Raw genomic sequence first — 14,895 nt, forward strand, 5'->3', positions numbered from 1 at the left:
AGCTCTGCTAAAGTCATTTACCCTGTGAGACTTTCTATGAAATAATGTGGAAAAAATTATGATAAAGTTTATAATGTAGTTTAAGACCAAAATCAGTAACGATAATAAAAAATTACATAAAAATAAGCATTTGTAGAATGGTCCTAATAATAATGAAAGCTAAGTCTTAATACTTTCATCTTCTGTTCTCCAATGGATTTCAGTTTTATGTTTCTTATAATTCAGTGTTTGAGGGTGGCTCCAAATGCCTTTGCTGCTGGGAGAGGCTCATGTTATAATTTAGTGGAAGTCAGTGAGAGAATTAAGAAACTAGAAATAGTAATGGAAAGAGTTTGCAAAGCAAGGGGTAAGGTGTCACCCTGCTTTGGTATGGATGTGGGAGAAGAATGAGCAATTAACCAAATCCACTATTTCCCTCTCCACTGAGTCTTCCCCCTGGCCAGGTTGTCTATACCCCCATCAAGTGCTTAAATCACTGAGGTGCCTTCTCCAAGCATACTACCTCCTTGCAGATCCTTGGGTTCGTGGCTAATCAATCATGTCTCAGCTCCAATGCTCTGTCCTAGAGAAAACTTCCCTAACCACATTCACATTCTTCTAACTTGCCTTTCATCCCACTTCCCATCTCATTTTTCATAATGATTCCTATCTAAAATCATTCTTCTGTTCATTGGTTTACTTCCTTATTGTCTTCTGGAGAGCAGGGACATAGCCTGTCTTGTTTAAGGGTGCCCTTGGCACCTTGGACAGTACCTGGACCTTAGTACTCATCCAGTAAATTCTTGCTAAGTGAAACCCTTGTATTCACCTGTGCAAGGCATTCTCTTTCTATCTATAATGAGGAGGCAAGTGGAGTGTGTTTGATGTAGGCCGATTCTATGCCTACTTTAGAGCTGGGAGCTATAAGTAAGGAATAAACTATGTTACTAGTGCTCAAAGCACCAAAGTGTGTCTATGAGAGAGATGTGTTTACAACATGAGGAATAAGGTAGAAACATCAATACAGTCAGAGTGTTCCTAGAAAAACTGAAGAAGGGGCAACTCATTTTGCATTGAGGAAGTAGGATCAAAGCAGGCTCCTTGGGGCCGATGATGCTCATAATGAAGTTTGGCTTTGGAAGTATGGGCACAGTAGAGGGAGAGTTTGAAGCTTGCATCTCATATCCCTGAAAATGGTTCTGAGTACAACTTCTTGGACATTTATCCTTGAGTTTTCATTTCTCTACTAGAACTTAAGGAATGCAGCTATTAAACAAATAAAAATTTATAATAGAGAAATTATAGCCTTTAAGTAAATAAAATATAAATTACAGAGAAAGCAGGGAGGTTTTGGAAGCCCTTCAGAACTTAAGAGTTAAACAGAGCCTCCTATAAATCCTGGGCACAGAGCTAAGACAAAAGGCAGAACACACTACATGTCACAACAGAGATGAGAGTAGGGGACTGGGGACCACTAAAGAGGCTAGATGAGCCCAATTTGGGGGATTCAGGAAGTTTTCTAAGAGAATGTAACATATGAACTAGGTCTTTTTAACACTATACCTTTACTGGTGCACTATAATTACACCTCATGATGAGGTTCATAGTGATGGAAACGTACGTGCACACAGCACTTGATGCATTTCCCTCTGGGACCCATCCCACTCCCTCTGCCTCCCCATCCACGTTATTGAAATTGGTCCTGATGCCTTTGTATATGTACCTAGTGTTTTTGGACTGTTTTGTTCATCAGTTTTTCTTTTTTCCCTCCTTAACTCCCCTCTCACAATTTCCTTCCACTATTCTACTGGTTTCTCTCCTCATTTTCTTAAAGTTCCTTTTGTTTTATAGTTTCCCTCTAGCTTCCACCTGTGACAGCAGTTATGTGACCCTCACTTTCTGTGACTAGCTAATCTCACTTAGCCTAATATTCTGATTCCATTCATTTTCCTACCAATAACATGATTTTATTTTTATTTATGGTTGAATAAAATTTCACTGTAAATATATACCACATTGCCATCATTCATTCATCTGTTGACAGACACCCAGGTTGGTTCCACAATTTGGCTCTTGTGAATTGTGCTGCTATAAACACGGATAGGCATGTATCACTACACTATTCTGACTTTAATTCTTTTGGAAAGATACTGAGGAGTGGTAAAGCTGGATCATAAGGTGGCTTCATTCCTCACCTTTGGAGGAACCTCCATCCTGTTCTCCATGGTGGTTGTACTAATTTGCAATCCCACTAACAATGTATAAGAGTTCCTATTGAGCTGGGTACACGCTGTAATCCCAGTCCTTGGGAGGCTGAAACAGGAGGATTGCAGGTTGGCTGCCAGCCTCAGCTACTTAGTGAGGTCCTCGCAACTGAGTGAGATGCTGTTTCAAAATAAAAAATAAAAAGGGGCTGGGGGTATAGCTAAGAGGTAGAACACCCCTGGGGTCAATCCCTGGTACTACAAAAAAAGTTCCTATTGCCCCATATATTTGCCAGCATTTATTAGCCTGTGTGTTATTGATGATTGCCATGCTTAACTGTAGTCAGATGGGATCTCAATATAGTTTTGATTTGCATTTATCTGATTACTAATGATGTTGAATATTTTTCATATATTTATTGGCCATTTGTATTTCTTCTTTCATAAAATGTCTCTTCAGTTCAATTGTCCATTGTTTTATTGGGTTATTTGATTTTTAGTGTTTTTTGAGTTTTTAAAGTTTGTTATATATTTTATTTATTTATTTATTTATTTATTTATTTATTTATTTACTTACTTAATTTATTTTTTGGTGGTACTGGGGATGGACCTCTTCTACCTCCAGGCTACACTCCCAAACCTATTTTATATTTTATTTGGAAACAGGGTCTCTTAAGCCAGCAAGGCTGGATTCGAACCTGCGCGATCCTTCTGTCTCTGCCTCCCAAGTGCAGGGATTACAAGTGTGTGCCACCATGCCCGGCTTGTTGTATATTTTAAATGTTAGTCCTCTATCAGAGGAGTAGTTGGCAAAGACTTTCTCCCATTCTGTAGGCTCTGTCTTCAGACTCTTGATTGTTTCCTTTGATGTGCAGAAACTTTTAAATTTGATGCCCTTTCATTTATTCATTCTATTCTATTTTCTAATCTTTTGGGTCTCATTGAGAAATTCTCCGCCAGTGCCTATATATCGGAGAGTTGGCCCTATGCCATCTTCTAGCAATTGCAAAGTCTCTGGTCTAACTTCCAGGTCTTTGATCCATTTTGAATTGATTCTTGTGAAAGAGGTCTAATTTTATTCTTCCACATATGGATTTCCATTTTCCCCAGCACCATTTGTTGAAAAGACTGTCTTTTTTACAGCACATGTTTTTTTTTGGGGGGGAGATTTATCAAAAATCAACTGGCTAGAAGTATGAAGATTTGTTTCTGTATCTACTATTCTATTCCATCAGTCTGTGTCACTTTTAATGACATAGCATTAGTTGCTGTTAGCCTGTACCCCATTTCAGCAAGAGAAGTGTGAAGCAGGCTTAACAGGTAGATGAAGATTACCTGTGCCCTGCTCTTCTTCATGGGGTTCTTGCCTCATTCCCTTTGCTTTCCGTCTTAAGGTGAGGTCCAACCCATTATTAAAATATGCCATTTTAAAGATGCATTGCTCCCTTTGCATATAATACTTGATGCAAAAATAAAGAAAAGGATGCAAAACTGAACTGGCTGTGCTTATTATAACTCTGATCAAGGCAAAGAATAGGGTACTAGACTCCTGAAAGGTGATGATGTGTTGGATGGAGGCTTTGTGGAGGAAAGTCTTCCATACTTGAGAGTTTCTCTCATGTGGCCAGGAGGTTGTCTTCATAATAAACAACAAAATAAAGATGCTTTACTAATAGTGGCAAGTAGGAGGCCATAATCCCAAACACAGAGAACTGTTTGTCAGTGAGAAGGCACAGTTTGCTGCTTGAGAGCAGAAGATAAGACAGTTATTAGAAGTCATCAAGGACAGGAAAGAAACTAGCACATGGGCCAGGTGCGGTGGGGCACGCTTTTAATCCCTGCGTTTGGGAGGCGGACACAGGAGGATCGTGCAGGTTCGAAGCCAGCTGCGTGCACTGGCTTAGGAGACCCTGTTTCCAAATAAAAATATAAAAAATAGGTCTGGGAGTGTAGCCTGGAGGTAGAAGGGCTTCCAGGAACCCCAGTACCACCAAAAATAAATAAATAAATAAATAAATAAATAAATAAATAAATAAAGCAAGCAAGCAAGCAAGCAGCACATGTATTCTCACCTGGGCTTACACCTGTAGCAGTTGCTACACTAGAAGCACTCTTTCTTTCTATATAAGTCAGGGTTTTCCAGAGAAACAGAACTAATGGGATATAGATTTGCTAAGAGATATGTTCTGAGAAACTGGCTTATGTGATTACGGGAGCTAAGGAGTCCCATGATCGGCCCCTGTGATCTGGGGCCCCAAGAAAGCCAGTGGAGTTCTTCTTTCCAAGCGCACAGGCCTGGGAGCCAGAGGACCAGCAATGTGAGGACCGCTGTGAGCACAGCCAAAGACCCATGTCTCAGCTCCAGCAGACAGGCAGGAAACAAAGGGGCGAAGCCCTCCTTCCTCCACATTTTGTTCTATTCTGGTGCTCAACAGGTGGTATGATGACCACCCACACTGGAGAAGACAATCTCCTTTACTATGTTCATGAATTCAAATGCTAATCTTATCTGGAAACATTCTCACAGACACACAGGGAAATAATGTTTAACCTGAGCACCCCTTGGCCCAGTGAAGTTGGCACATAGAATGAACTGTCACACTCTCCCTGGGTGGCTTCTTTTTTTCATTGGTTATTCCATGGAATGTCTTTCTACCCCCAGCCTTTTATTGTCTCTCTGCCTTTCAGTCTAGAGAGGAAATTCTACAATGAACCTTCATTTAACCTCTTTATGTTCCAATCAGCAGCTCTTAGAACAAAAACCAGCCAACATGCATATATACAACAAAGATTGTCCAAATGGGATAAAATAAAACTTGAACATTTCTGTCTAGTACAGACACTTGGGTTTCTAGCTATAACATGGAGAAACTACAGATCCTGTCCTCACTGATTCGTTTATGGTCACATGAACGGCAATTAGGTAGTATAACTTTTGTAGAGAGAGAGAGGAAGACGGGCAAACATCTTTCTTCATGTGTTCATTCATTCCTTTGTGGGAGGGAAATGAATGAATGGGACAGGTATGCTTTATTAATAGAATTCTTTTTGAAAATAAGTTGCATCCTTTCTTGCCGGAGCCAGCTGGCAAAAGTACAGTTCCGAATAGAGGAGTGAGGATGAAAGAAATTAACTCTTAAGAATTTGATTCCGAGAATTTTTAATTCTAACGCGTGGGGGGGGGGGGGCGCCTGCCTACTTCTGAGTCGATATCTCTACTGGCTGACCCCTGCTCCTGGGTCCATATTTCCTACTGGTGGACAATGGGTTTCTCTTGAGGTATTTATACAGTTACAAGTCAATCAATATCCTCATGCTATCACCACTTGAATACAATAAAAGACCAATCCAAAGCACATACATTACAGGTAGGTCAATCAATACCCTCATGCCATCACCACCTGATCTTCTTTCAGACCTTTTACTTTGAACCTTCTATGACTCCAAACCTTGTTGACTCTGGGCAAAGGACAGTCAGCTGAGTCAGAAATATTCTTTAGGGGAAAACCTTAATGGCTCCCCACAATTCCCCCTTTCTTATTATATCCAAAGAAGACTGTGCCTGTCTTAGGTTGTTTCCTTCAGGTATCAAGGATTACCCATCTTTTGATAAGCTGTATATCCTGTTTTAGGTTTCCTTGTCCCAAGGAAATCTTACCCGTCATTGGCTACCAGCCTCTTAAATGGGGGTACTTTTTAAATGTAAATTGTGCACTTCTGCTAAATAAAAATGTTTTTAATTTTTCCTAAGACCACACTTTGTCCTGAGTCTCTAACAAACAAGGCATTGGGAATATTATGTAAAACAGGCATTTCAGTAAGACGTTTCCTCCAATTAACACTATGATTTTTACATGTTAAATCAGTTTAACAGAGTAAACAAGTTATTAGCAGGCTAACATTTTTATCTTCCTTCCCTGTGCAACTAGGGCCCCACAAGACCAAACCTTCAATAGCACAGGTACTACTTGTCTGTAATACCACGGGTGTAAACTGCAGTCATCCCATCTTTTTGACATTTTTAGAAAAATGTAAGAGTGTACCAGTTCTTTGTCCAAAATAACCAAAAGTACCAATTCATTGTCCAAAATAATTAAAAGTTTCTGAATAGCACAGTTATTATCAGTCTTTGTACTTGTCTGCAATACCATGGGCATCAACTGCAGACATCTCATCTTTTTGACATTTTTAGAAAAACATAAGGTGTACCAGTTACCAGTTCTTTGTACATAATAACCAAACATTTCCGCAATGGGTGTAAAATTTAAGCAAGAAGTCCCAGCAATTGTGAGTTGTTACTGAAGACAGCGATCTCCCATTGTTCCCAAACAGCTGGATGAAGTATGGGATGATCTGGAACGTAAGCCTATGTTTCAGTCATCAGCATTAATCTGAGAGTCTTCTACTTTTGATTGATCCATATGTCGCACCAGCCACTCAGGTATCTATCATGCATTATCTTCATCCTGTGAGAAAACACAAACATGCCTTCTTCCCCATATTAGTACGGGGTTGGGACCTTTCCAAATTCCTATGCAAGGATCTTTCCATTTTACTAGAGCAAAATTGTTTTTGGAGGATGGATGCCAATATCTATCTGCTGCTGTGCAACCAGTTTTGTCAGCATTCAAGAAATTAATAACACCTCCTTGACCCAGTTTTGTCGGCATTTAAGAAATCTAATAACACCTCCTTGACCATCAGGGTCTTCAGTAACCCAGAAAACTCTGAATCCTCTAGTATCTTCTCCGTTTTCTGCAGCCCAATTTATAGCCACCTGAAGCAGTGATATTAAAGATAACAACTCATCTCTATGGTACTGAGCAGCAGTTTCCTCAAGCTGCTCCTCCTTTTCAGTATCTAGAGTATCCTCATCTTCCTTAGGAAGCTTAACACAAAGCATATCCTTTAACATATGTGCAAAAAACAAAACACTAATTTTTTGACCCATTGTATATTACAACATTTTTTGACCCATTGTATGTTACAACACTTACGTTAGGCATCTTTGTGTTCTTAGTTTCTCTAGCACAAAGCATCTCTTTTAACTAATCCATTGTATATTACAACTCCCATGTATTTTACTGCCACCACAAGTCTTCGAGCATGCTCCTTTTCTCTTCAGCAGTGTCCTTCACTGGATCCTCAGTTTCAGAAAATCCCCGTAAGGGTCACCACCTGCCAGGGCCAGCCAGCAAAAGTACGGGTTCCGAAGAGAGGAGTGAGGATGAAAGAAATTAACTCTTAAGAATTTGATTCCAATAATTTTTTAATTCTAATGTGGGGAGGCACCAGCCTATTCTTGAGTCAATATCCCTACTGGCCGACCCCTGCTCCTGGGTCCATATCTCTACTGGCCGACAATGGGTTTATTTCTCTTGAGGTATTTATATAGTCACAGGTCAATCAATATCCTCATGCTATCACCACCGGAATACAATAAAAGACCAATCCAAAGCACATACATTACAGGTAGGTTAATCAATACCCTCGTGCCATCACCACCTGATCTGAACATCACCACCTGATCTTCTTTCAGACCTTTTACTTTGAACCTTCTATAATACCAAACCTTGTTGACTCTGGGCGAAGGATAGTCAGCTGAGTCAGAAATATTCTTTTAGGGGAAAACCTTAATGGCTCCCACACTTTCTGATGACTATGTTTGAAAAAAAAGAGACAAACACGTTTGAAGAATCTTGGCTCTATTTCACTAATGTTCTTCCTCACGTATTGCTTTAGAAACAGGCCAAGTACTTCTGTTTGCTGAAAATTTTCAAATGAGTTCAAAATTCTGAACAGGGTGTGGTGGCTCATGCCTTAATCCCAGTACTTAGGAGGCTGAAACAGAAGGATAGTAGGTTCGAAGCCAGCATCAGCAACTTAGCAAGATCCTATATCAAAATAAAATAGGGCTGAGAGGTATAGCTCTGAGGTAGAATATCCCTGGGTTCAATTCCTAGTATGTAGAAAAAATATCAGAAGACCTCGTGGAACTTTAGGTTCTACTCAACTGGTGCTGCCAGAGCCTCAAAGGTTATAGCATCTGGTCACAGGAGGGAACAATCCTACAAGTGAGAGCCATTTTATGATGGCCAAAGGGTTTCATCAGGGCGTGCTCTTTTGGCTAACGGTCATCTGGAGCCGAGTGGGGCCCAGCACGTTTTTCCAAATTTGCTGTATTAATTGCATTTAGTCAAATTTTCATTTCCTGTGGTTTGTAGGTTACTAGAGTGTGAAGCAACCAACCCCAAACGGTTAAAATTCTTCAACCAAAATTGGGCACAATGAGGAAAACAATCTATGTATTCTTGTAGCTTCTATGGGGAAGTGAGACCAGGGTTATACCGAGCGCCCCCGTTGCCACATGTATGAGGCCAGCCCCTACGGGATGGTGCGCTCACTCAGAGGCCAGGACTTCCTGCTGCACCAGACCCATTTTCTGATCATTCAGACAAACTATCTGTTTTTACTTTCATGTCATGGCAGAATAGTCAACAGTGAGACTTCCACCAAAGCAACTGTAAGTCACCAGTGCCCTTGATCGGGCAAACACCAAAAACTTAATTATCTTCCACACAGACTTTTCTGAGACTATGGCCAAAGAATGAATAGACATCTGTTCAGACTTGGAGGGAAGGAGGAAGAAAGAGAGAGAGAGAGAGAGAGAGAGAGAGAGAGAGAGAGAGAGAAGGCTGGTGTACCTGGTTCTGACCCTAGCAGTAACAGATGGCCTCTTGAAGGAGACATCTTTCCTCCTCTGTCTTCCCCCTGTCCTTCACCTCTTGTTAACAAATAATATGTTCTTATCAGTTCACTGATGAAAGAGAAATTGGTGCCTGTGGATTTGAGTAAGAAGAGACTCAAGGAAGACTTAGCAATGAATTGTGTCTCTTCTGATAAGCGTATCAGCATGATCCACAAGCGCTAACTCCTAAAAGGGACTTGCTGTGTTGATTTGAAGAGAATCTAGGGTGTGTTCCAGAATGTGTCTGTTCACCGGTTTCTCCAATTTACTAATAAATCAATACATTCACTTTTCCTTCTTCCCAAAGGTATATCCCAATTATTTGATATGGCAAATTGAAGCAGATGTTGGGATTCAGTTACAGTCTTCATTCATTTTCCATTCCATCTAACGCTGGGAGAGACAGTCTGAGGATTTGGGAAGACCTTTTAATAGAGACAATGCTACTGGGCTTGTGGGTGACTTTCAGAGAAGATCCGGTTCTTGAACTAATTCTGGGATGCTTTGCTCTGCATGGTTTATGTCCTCACCTCATACCAAGGCTTTACTGTCCATGTGATCTTACTTCACACCTTCTGTAAAACTGTAGCCTCCTCTTTAATTCTTCCCTCTGCCTCTGCTTGATTTTCTGAAACCACTTACAGCTCTCCAACACACTTTATAGCTCACTTGCTTTCATCTAGAAAACAAGCTCCATGGAGGGCAGGGATGCTGGACCATTGCATGTGCATCTGGATACATAATGAATACCTCGAATGGAGGCTGGTTAGTAGTAGGTGCTCAATAAATATTCCTCAAACGAGGAGTGAATGTGTACTCTTTTCTCTCCTCTTTTTTTTTTTTTCCTTTTGTGATGCTAGCGAGACACACTCCCAGCCCTATTATATTTACTTGGAAACAGTTTCTCTAGGTAGCTGAGGCTGGCTTTGAACTCTGATCCTTCTGTCTCAGCCTTCCAAATACTAGGATTGCAGGCGTGTGCCACCACAACTGGCTCATTCTTTTTTCTAAAGCTGTTGCTAAAGCAATTAGATGAATCAGAAACTGAACACTATGTCCTTTTTTTATTTGTTTTTAATTTCAACTGCCAGCACAATGCCTGGAATTCATAAGAACCCCAAATGAATAGTTGTTTGAAGTATGCAAAGCATGAATGATTGACTGGCTTACAGCACAGTCTGCAATGCAGAAACTCCTGTCGGTTTGAGTCTTTAATATCCACGAAGCGAATCATATCAATCCAGGGGGAAGTCAGGGATGAGTCAGACCTGGGTTTTGCCACTGAGAAGCCAAACGTGTTTCCTTTATCCTGGGTTTACTTTATCCCCATTCTTCGAACCCTAGACAGATAGCCTGGGATCCATGGGAGGCCTTTCACTGGAGAAAATGCTACTGCAGGTTGTAGATGACTCTGAGTCAACCCCTATGTTCCTTTATAAGATGTATCTGTCATACCTTTGTTTTAGCCCAAAGAATCTCACTATTTTGTGTTTCAAATAATAGTGATTGGGTCTTCGCTATCATAAAAATTCTTTCTGATGCACAGTATTATGTCATTTGCAGGAAAATGAGTGGACCTGGAGGACATGTGAGGTGAGTCAGTCACAGAAAGTGGAAGATCATGTTTTCTCTTAAATACAAAAGCCAGGAAGTGATCGGGATACAAGAGGGACTTTAGATGACAGGGGAGAAAGCCCAGTGGAGGCAGGGAGGTGGTCTGGGGAGGCCGTGGTGGGAGAGGCGCGTCCACTGATGTTATATACATATGTGAGAATACCAATCCCAGTCTCAGTATCATGTATGGGGAAGGTGGGCAGTGGGAAGGGAGCGGGGTGGGGAGCTCACCTAGTGCCGTGTGCATGTAAGTCATTATCATTCTGTGCCACATTATAATGTGAGACTACAATAAAAATTCTTTCCAAGAGGTGAAGGTGGGAAAATGAGGAAGAGGCACACAGACTTGAAGAAGGAATCTATTGCTAATTCTAAGAGCTTAAACACAACAGGGGCCAGGCATGCTGGTACATACCTGTAATCCCAGTGCTTGGGAGGCTGAGAGAGGAGGATCACAGGTTGAAGGCCAGCCTTAGCAACTTAGTAAGATCTTGTTTCAGAAAACAAAAATTAAAAGCTGGGTGTGGTGGCACACCCGTAATTTCAGTACTTTACTTGTGGGAGTCTCAGGAGAATCACAGATTCAAGGACAGGAGATTGATGACAGCTCAGCAAGTAGTGAGACTCTCATCAATCTAGTGAGACCCTGCTTCAAAATAAAAATAATATAGGACTGGGAATATGGCTAAGAGGTAGAATGCCCCTGGATTCAATCCTCAGTACCACACAATAAATAAATAAAAATAAAAGAGGGCTGGGGTATATATAGCTCAGAGGTAAATTGCCCCTGCGTTCAATCCCCAGTACCCCCGTTCCCCCAAATATACTGCTGGACTAGAGCCCATGGGTATAACACATTCCATAAAGAGATGTTTCTAGAATTTACATTGCATTATCAAGTGTGAGAATGTAGGAGAAAGTTACTGCTATTTTTCGCCTAGATTTTCTTCACTGGTTACATCATGTGGAATTGCCTCAGCCTCTGAGAAAATGTTTCTCTGGTGACCACGGTGGGACTACTGTTTGCTTTTGGCAGGAGAAGGCAGCAGTGCTGCGCTTCTTAGGGCCTGGGGTGAACAGGGACTTCCCGGCCGGCCTGTGGAAGAGGTGGCATTCCACCTCCAATCTACAGCCATCTTGCGTTCAGAAGGTATCAGCTAATGAAATAGAGTTTCAATTTCTCAAACCAATGAAAAGATATTGCTGCCCTTGGCTCTGAAAACATTCTATCCATCTTCCTCAGGTTCACCCAGAGAATAATCTCTCTCCCTCATTTCTGCCATGGGCAGAGAGCTGATTATTTCCATATTTGTTTTAATTCAGGAAATTTGACAGATGGCTTATTATTTATGAATGAGAAAATGCCAAAAACAAATAAGAATGAGGGTTTGTTTTAGTTCTCTTTGTTCAAGATTACCTAATAGGCTGCTGACTGACTGGGCACCTGTGCCTTACTGATCTGCTGAGATGTTCCTGGACAGCAGACTGGGTTGACATTGTGTCCTCGGGGTGGCCCGAACATGCCTCGGTGGCTTTATGGCAAACTATATTATACCCAATCCTATGTCTCTTAACATGGCAGAAGTGGAGGCATGGAACTTTCCAGAAGTTTACCCACAAGTTGCACTGGTTACCAGGAATGAAATTTCTAGTGTTAACACTTGGAGCAGAATTGCCTGATTTTTTTTAATGCCACAAGGCCTATTTCTACCCTATTTATATTCTTTTAATGTTTTCTTATTTGTTCAAAATGAGTTGTTCCTTCATAAAAATGTCTCAGAGGAGAAAGTATTGTGAAGGTGACAGTAATGTACAAAACCAGAAGCAAAGCAAGTCTTTAAACATTTCCCCGCTAGAGAAAGCTCTCGACCCACTTCCCACTTCTCACTTCCGTCTCTCTCATACAAATAAGAAGATGGATCTTATATTGCATGCTGTACACCAGCTTTCTTTTTAGAGTGAAACTTGCCTCCCATTCTCAAGATGTGGAGGGTAGAAATCATCACCTAGAGATTCTAGTTGGGGGTCACAAAGGCCCACGGGAAAAAATGTCCAAAGCTTCCCCATCTCAAAGTTTGTTATTGATGTCATTGTTGCTCTTGCCACTCACCCAGTTTTCTTCCTTCCTCCCTCCCTCCCTCCCTCCCTCCCTTTCTCTCTCCCTCCCTTCCTCCCTCCCTCCCTCCCTCCCTTTCTCTCTCCCTCCCTTCCTCCCTCCCTCCCTTCCTCCCTTCTTTCCTTCCTTTTCTTTCTTTCTTTTCTTCCTTTCTTTCCTGTGGTACTGAGGGTGGAACCCAGTGGCTTTTCTACCTCCAGGCTATACTCCCAGACCTATTTTATATTTTATTTGGAAACAGGGTCTCACTAAGTTACAGAAAGCCTCACTGAGTAGCTGAGGCTGGCTTTGAACCTGCATGATCCTCCTGTCTCAGCCTCCCAAGCGCTGGGATTATAAGCGTGCACCAACACGCCCGGCTTCACCCAGTTTTCTTTGGAAACATCTAAAAGAAGTGAAATCTCTGTGCCAGAGGCCGCCTGTCAGCCCACCTCTCTATTTCCAGCTGCCCTACACTGTGGTTTCGCTTGGCTTTGCAGCCACTGAACTTTACCATAGGCTTCCGTGTTTCATGGAGGATGGAATTTATATAGATAGAATTTGTAATATATAGGAGGGTCACATAGTAACGGTGTTGAAAAGACACTAAAGAACTCATTCTAAAGCTGTTTTTTTTTTTTTTTGCAAAGTACTTTCCATAATACCAGGAAGATGTCCACTGTCTGTATCAAAGTTGGGGAGATGCAAAGAAGGGAGATGTGGTACCTGGCCAGCATCCTCTTACTCTCTTTTGGCTTCGGTGTGCATTGTTCTTAGCTCCAGCACTTGTCTGCCTCTGACTAAAGGCCTCTCTTATCTACCCCCAAACTTGCCCTAATCTCCTTTGGGAATGGCCCCCAACCACTCACTGATGGAACTTGATGGGTAAATTGGGGAAAGAATTGTGGAGCGTGGTGTTCCACCCTGGCTCCCAGTTCCCCAGCAAGGTTAAGCCCAGTCATGCTCAGGAGTAGCTGGATGAACACACCCCATGGCCATCCCTCCCTCCCCTGTCTCACTTCCTCACCCACAACTCCAGCCTCAGCTGCTTCCATCTGAATCTTTCTTAGGGCATGCTTGTACGGGAACCCAAACTAAGAGAGGCTTTCTTGGGGCACTCACTGGTTGGACACAACTAAATCTTTAAAAGCAAAAACTATTTGTTCTTGAAATGGAAAAATCTTTCAAAAATAATTTAAAAACTTAATGTAAAATAGTGACATTGAAGCCAAGCATGGTGGCACACACTTGTAATCCTAATATTTGGGAGAATAAGACAGGAGGATCACAGGTCCAAGGCCAGCCTCAGCAACTCAGCAATAATGTTTCCAAAAAAAAATAAAATAGGGCTGGGGGTATAGCTAGGAGGCAGAACACCATTGGTTTATCCCTAATACCCCCCCACCCACACACACACACTCATACACACACACACAGAGACAAAAACTTCTTTGATAATATACTACCACACTAGTTGGTCACAATGGTAGTATTTCCAAGATAATAAAATTTGTTCACCTTTTCTGAATGTGATGTTTTACTTTATATGTCCATTGGAAGATACCTAATGATTGGTAAACAGGAATCTGATTTTTCTAACTTGAAGTTGACTATCAAAAAGCATATCAATTTACTGCCATATTTTTACTCAATGTGAATGTGGCTGATTTGAGTTTGAGTGGATTTGGATCATTATATCCTTTATTTTTGAACTTCCTAACATGGGCCCTGATGCTTACCCTAATTGCTGATTGGTTCTATGGGAACTTGAGTAATCATATATCCTGTTTTTAGCCTCGTTTAGTATTGCAGGGGGCAATGAGGATTGAACTCAGGGGTGTTCTACCTCCAGTCCTATTTTATTTTCTATTTTGAAACAGAGTCTCATTAAGTTGCTGAGCAATCCTCAGACTCCCAAGTACAAGGATTACAAGCGTGTGACCCCATGCCTGGCTTGAGCCTGTTATTTTATCTTATATTTCTTTAAAAACTTAAAAAAGAATATCTCTCATTTCCCATCCTTCATCAAGACAGTTAATGAGAAAAAGAGATAATAAAACACAACAAAATATCAAGAATATTTCTCAAATGAATTATGTCTTTCTTGTTAACAAATTATTAAGTTCTGGCTATAAATAATACTTAGGGGTAATAGGCAGTATACATTCCTCACAGATACTCTGAAGACCTGGAAGGTGATTATAACTGCTCTAAACACGGCAATTCATATTGTAAATGTATTCTGTTTGGCTGGT

The 14,895-nt window shown here is 41.3% G+C and overlaps 1 protein-coding gene across 1 annotated transcript in view; it reads left to right on the plus strand.

The window, feature by feature from the left end:
* FAM107B (family with sequence similarity 107 member B) overlaps positions 1-14,895 on the plus strand; it is a gene marked incomplete at its 5' end in the record, with an annotated part of 200,593 nt that overhangs the window by 88,561 nt on the left and 97,137 nt on the right. The window lies entirely within an intron of this gene.

This window comes from Muscardinus avellanarius (genome assembly GCF_963383645.1).
Source record: "Muscardinus avellanarius genome assembly, chromosome: 20".
Taxonomy (NCBI): Eukaryota; Metazoa; Chordata; class Mammalia; order Rodentia; family Gliridae; genus Muscardinus; species Muscardinus avellanarius.